Source organism: Octodon degus, unplaced genomic scaffold (assembly GCF_000260255.1).
Source record: "Octodon degus isolate 3935 unplaced genomic scaffold, OctDeg1.0 scaffold00084, whole genome shotgun sequence".
Lineage (NCBI taxonomy): Eukaryota > Metazoa > Chordata > Mammalia > Rodentia > Octodontidae > Octodon > Octodon degus.
Genome location: NW_004524660.1, coordinates 1,975,594 through 1,982,116, shown reverse-complemented (window position 1 = coordinate 1,982,116; position 6,523 = coordinate 1,975,594).

The following is a 6,523-nucleotide window of genomic DNA, read 5'->3' as shown; positions in this document are numbered from 1 at the left end:
CCACCCCAACTGGCCTTATGAGCTCAGTCGCTCAGTCTCTGATTTTGAGAAACATGTGGGCTTTTGGAAAACAAGGAGGAATGTATTTTAATGAGCACAGTGACTCTTCCCAGATGGAAGATAAAAAATTGTCCATTAAAAACAAAAATAGAAAACTAGGTGTGGGGGCACATGTCTATAATCCCAGTACTCTTTGGGAGGCTGAGCCAGGCAGATCATTGCAAATTTGAGGCCAGCCTGGGCCGCAAAGTAAGCTCAAGGCCAGCCTGCGCTGCATAGTGAGACCTTAACTCAAAAAGACAAAAATAAATAAATACATAAATACAAAAACAGAAACAAAAGTGCTTGAGGCTGTTGCTGAGAGGATCTGTTCCCAGGTACACTGTAGGCCCCCTGTTGGGGAGCAGGTGGAGCCCCTCTGAGTGGCACTGGGCAGAGCAGTGGGCAGAGATGAGGCTTTGCAGGGTGGCACAGGCTAGGCTAGGCCTGGGAGCAAGTAGTACCTGAGCCTTTCCGGGGGCAGGCGGAGTGGCTGGGCCAACCCATGTGCTTTGTGTGGTCCTAGCTGAATTGTCCTGGCTCCATCTTGAACCTTGTCGGGGCTGTTGCTTCCGGGCGGGGCTTCTTCCCTGCTTAAGTCCAGGTACTTTAAAGATCCTCTCTTAAGCACATGCACGGGAAGGCCTGTGTGTCCAGCCTGCAGCGCAGCTACACCATGTCCTCTCAGCAGAACGTCACTGGCTGTCAGCCTGGGTCTTGACACCGCAACGGATCCAAGTCTGATATACGGCAACTTTGAAAGATATTACCACAAAAAAGAAAGAAAGATATTGCCAAATGATCAAAGTCAATCAAAAACATCCAGAACGTTAGCAAGTCTATGAAAATGGTAGCAGCAGCAACATATGCCCAAGCTGAAAGGGAGCTGAAACCGGCTCGAATAGGTGGAACAGGAGCTTTTGCTCTGTATGAAAAAGCTGCTGTTACGGTAGCGGAAGGCGAGAAGAAACCCTTGTCATTGGTGTATCCTCAAGTCCAGGGCTTTGCGGCGCTATTCATTGCTCAGTTGCTAAACAGATAGTGATGTGGCCACACTCACGGCAGCAGAAAAGAGGCTATACTCATTGGAATTGGTAATACAATTAGGGGCACACTCTCCCGGACTTGTTCTGACGAGTTTCTGGTGACCTTCAAGGATATGGGAAGAAAGCCCCTACTTTTGGAGACACGCCCATCGTTGGTCTTGAATTACTCAGTGCTGGATATGAGTTTGATGCGGTTGGTCTCTGTCATCTGTAATAGATTCAGGTCTGTTATCTCTTATATGACAGAAGGAAAGCCCATCTTTTCTCTCAGGACCACTGCAAGTGCTGAGAGCTTGAGCATCTACAATGATCTGATGCTGATGCGCTGCAGAACTACCAAGAGGACAAGGGCTGGCAAGACAGCTCGGCAGACTAAGCGCTTGCTTGGCAAGCACAGAGACTGGGGTTTGATCCTCCATGCCGTGCTGGCCCCGTCCCTGCCCGCCACCTCCTGGGCATGCTGAGCTGGCCACCGAGTACAGGCATGGTGGCCCATGCCAGTAATTCCAGCGCTGGTGAGGCTCAAAACAGGAGAATCACTATGAGTCCGATCTATGTAGTGAGACCCTGTAGACCCTGTACTAAATACAAAAAACAAACAAACAAACAAACAAACAAACTAAAGTGACTGAGTATAGAAAAGCAGAGGCATTCCCAATTTTAGAAAAAAAAAAGTGGAGGTGGTGGCAGTGAGATAGCTCAGTGGAATAAGTGCTTGCCTAGCAAGTGCAAGGTCCTGATTTCAATCCCTGATACCAGTTAAAAAAAAAAAAAAAAGAAAGGGTTCCCTCTACTGCCTTAAACAAAGTACTAAAGTCTTTTTCCTATTGAGTTTGTTTGTTTGTTTTTTGCGGAAGCAGGGATTGAACTCAGGCCCTTGTGCTTGCCAGGGAAGCGCTTATTCCACTGAGCCATCTCCCCAGCCCCTCTTTTTCCTATTGAAATAAATCCAAGAGATAATTTTCCCACCTGGCTCCATTCTGCTTAAGCAGGACTGTTAAGGGTTCAAAATTCAAGCTGAGCCGGGCACGGGCTCAGCTGGGTGGCTAGGGGAATTTCGCTTGGCGATAGGTTCCTCATCTCACAGGAGCCAGAGGATTAGGAAGGCCAGCCAAGGGCTCGGCCCCTGCCCCACCAGGAATCAATGGGCCCCAAAGACAGACAGAAGTCCCCCAGGGGCCTTTTTTCTGTGCTTCTGTGAACTGCAGCAGCATCACTCTCAAGGTTCAGACAGAGACTGCGTCAGGGTTTCAGAAGGGACACTTGGTGGGGCCCTCAGGGCTCTTCCTTTGGCATGGGACGCCATTATAAGGAGTCAAGACCTCGGTGTCTCCTTCTCTCTACAGCCTCAAGGTAAGCCAATGAGCAACCTCTTGCACCTCATCACTGCATGGATTTCACCATCTTTGCCAGCAAGCCATATATCCTAGATGAGAGGGAAAGATTTGCTTCTGACAATCTAGAAGAAGAATAGTGTATCTGCTATTGCATATGGTTTGGGTTCAGTAAGAGCTGGGAGGTGACAAGAGATGGATACAGATTGTTACTTTAACAGTGAGACTTTTCTCCAGGGACAACATTTCTTCTTAAAACATACAAGGTGGAATGGAATCACCATGTGCAGGTCTTTGTAACTCTATACAGGAAATTATGATGCTTAGAGTAGCTCTGAAGGAGGGGAAAGATATTCTGAATGACCCCATCCTGAAACTCCCCCACTTGTCTCTCAGGGGGACCTGGGACTCTTGACCTGTTTGTTGAGGATGTGAGGCCTCCCTGACCTCTGCCTTATTGTCCCTATCACAGTAAATCAGTGCCCAAGTCTCATATCCCAGAGGAGCCTGGTGTTCCCCAGTGCCTCATCACGCTTCTCAGAGCTGTAAGTCCCACTCGGTCCACACAGACACCTTTAAGCCCCACAGGTCAAACCCGAAGTGGAGCTTCTTACTGTTCTAATTCTCAAGTTGAGCAGTCCCAGGGAGAAGAGGACACTTGATTGCAGGTCCTCTCCTCAGTGGCAATGTCCAGCAGGTAAGGAACAGCTAGACCAACCATCAGAGGACCCTGTAAGGCTGCAGACGGGACTCTTGGACTCTTACTTTTCACTCATCATGGTGAGATGTCCAGCTCATCTTGGTTGCTTGGTTGCTAGATGAAGGACAAAGAATCCTACAAGAGGCGAAGAGCTATGCGGGTGGGCACTATGCTTTGAAAGCGAATGGAATCAACCTGAAGCAGCTGATTTTCCTTTAGCAAAAACAGAGAGGGACATAGTACTAGTCATGGACTAGACACGCCTAACATGCAAGTCAATCTCCCTTGGGGATAAAAAGATGGATTAAAAAGAATGTTAATTACGATGAAGTGTGAAGGGCCGTGGAGGACACAGGTAAATCCAGCTGTGTTCTATCATGGTTTCATCAATACACTAATGCAGACTCGTCCCTCAGGGAGGAAGAAGCTCTAGTGGGACATCATTTCATTTGTCAGTCAGCCCCACATATTCAGTGGAAGCTACAAAAATTTCAAATGGGGCCACAGACACCTACAGCTCCATGTCTGGACATGGCCTTCTCTGTGTTCAACAATCCGGACCCAGAGGAGGGACAAAAGGGACAAAAGAGAAAGGCTAAGATTATAGCTATGGGATTGCTGATGCTTTAAACTCACCCAGGTTGTCTAAGGAAACACCTAGGGACAAGTAGGGAATGAGTTCCTAGGCCAAGAACAAGAGGACTGGACACCGGGCACAAGGTCACACTGAGCCATGTCCCAGGCCCTGCTTTGGGGATGAGGCAGCTCATGTGCCTGACTCACTGCCCTGGAGGTTTACCTGTCCCTGTTCCCAGAGATGGAGTAGGCTAGCCAGTACCCAATGAGCGAAGAGACCAGGAGAGCCTGCAATGCTCCCGTCCATGTGCATCAGCATCTCCTCTGATGAACCCTGGCTTATTTTGGACGCCAGGGGTGGGCCAGTTTAACTGCTTTAGGTACCAGGGTGACACATTCTGCTTTGATTTTCTTCTCTGAAAGGCTCTCCTCTCGTTCTGTGGTCATCGTTGGAGCCAAGGGCACTCCTCATCAGAGATTCTTTACTCTCCTCCTGATGAGTCACTTTGAAGGCAGTTTAACCATGCGTTTCCAATTGTTCCACAGAGTCCTACTCTCTTGCTAGGAAGAGATTTACTAGACTGCAAAATTGGGTCAATTCTCAAATACCATCAAAGGCCAAAATGGATTTTTCTGGTTGGGATTACACCAGGCCTCCCTGATCAACTGAACCAACAAGTAGAACCCGCTGCCATGGTATAGTGGATTATCCACTAGGGCAAATTCAACTTTGCCAGTAGGTACAAGACTAAAAGACCCCAGCCAATTTCCTAAACTAAAACAGTACCCAATCAAGGAGAAGGCATGGAAAGGTCTCCAGCGTTTCGTAGACAGGTTTCTCCAGTATGGTCTGTGACGCCGTCAGTCCCTTGCAATAGTCTCAAGCTCCCTGCAGTAAGGCCCTCGGGAGAACGCAGCACGGCGCAAGACCTCGCCTCTTCCCAACCCATTCCTCTGCAGGCAGAGCCAGCCACAATTCTGTCCTAAATTCCAGGAAAAAGTAATTGTTTCTCAGTCTTAGATTTAATAGATGCATTTCCCCTCCTCTACCTCTAGACTCCCACTTTCTGTTGGTCTTAGAATGAAAAAATCCTCTATCACAAGAGAAAAGCAGCTATGGACTCGGCCAGTGCTCCACAGGGGCTTAGCAGCAGCCCTCATCTTTTTGCTCAGGCTCTTCTTGAGAAGGCCTCGACGGACCTGAGGTTGAAGCAGGAAAGCATCGTGTGGCATGTAGATAATATTATAGTTGGAAGCCCAAGCCCTGGAGCTGTGTAACGATAGCACTGTACTAATTCTCAACTTTCTAACTAAGGAGGGATAGCAGGTCCCCAAAGAAAAGACTCAAAATCCCTCCAAAATGTTCCATATCTGACACACGTTCTTATGGTTGGGGAACGACAGCTGTCTAGGGACTTGATGTGGGCTTTCTGAGACCTTAGGCCTCCCTCTTGCTACCAGAAAACAGCTTCATTCCTTTCTGGGAATGCCTTGCTTTTGTAGGATCTGGCTACCTAACTTTAAACTATTTGTAAAGCCTGCATGGGAGGCTGTCAAAGGCCCTGAGCCTATGCTCCCAGAATGGACAAAAGTGACCGACAGTGCCTTTAGGAAAATAAAGCATGCTTTTACTCAAGCTCCAGCACAGGGAATGCCTGACTTAGGAAAACCTTTTTTTCTCTATGTATCAGAAAAGTGAGGAATTGCTTTGGGGGTCTTGACCCAAAGGCTAGGACAAGAACCCACCCAGAAGGATACTTTTCAAAAAAAAATTAAATGGAGAAGCTGTTGGATGACCACTCTTCCTGAGAGCAGTAGCAGCTACAGATATGCTCAAAGAGGAAGCTGCAAAATTCATTTTGGCACAGAGTGTAGAACCTTAACTCCCCTTCAGGTCAGAATTATTCTGGAGACAAAAGATTACCTGCTGTTGACAGGGAAATGGCTTACTAAGTACCAGGCCATGAGCTTAGACACCACTGATGTTATTATAAAAAAAAAAAACGAGCACTATTAACCTGCTCCTTGCTGCATATAGGCCCAGAAGTTAGCTACTCCTGTGAACAAGTGCCCTCTCAGACCTATGCAACAGGACTGACATCAGTGATTGCCTCGCCAAGGCCCTGAGGGGATGCAGTTCACTGACGCAAGTTGCTGTGTCCAAGAAGGACATCAAAATTCAGATTGCCATTGTCGATGCACAACCAACTATTGAAGCTAAACCTCTCCCGCCAGGAAGCGCTGCTTAAAAGGCAGAGCTAATAGCTGTTACTCAGGCATTGACATTAGGAAAAAGCAGAAAGTGAAATACCACACGGACTCCAATTACCCCTTTTCAGTGCTACATGCCCACGCAGCGATCTGAGAAGAAGGGCTTACCGACTAATAGGCACTCACCTAGGAAGCACAGACAGGAAATTCCGCAACTCCCAGAGGAGGCCGTCTTCCCAAGCAGGCTGCAGTCACGCACTGTAAAGGGCACCCAACAGAAGTCTCCTTGGGAGATCAAAAGGCAGACTGAGAAGCGACAAAGGACAGCTGCACAGATCCTTCAGGCTCTCGTCCTATTTGCAGTTCCTGAGGAGACATTAAGAGCAGTCTACATTCCCCAGGAAGATAAGTGGGCCACAGGACAAGGCAGGGTGATGAATTAAAAGGGGACTCTAGTGGTATTTAGACAACAAATTGGTCCTTCCTCAAGGGACACAGTGGGAGGCTAGCAAACAAAACACCTCTCATTCTTTCCTTGTGGGAAGAGGTGTTACACGAGAAACGGTCACCTGAGTTTTCACAGGGAACCAAGGCACCCCAAGGTACCTGGAAAGCAC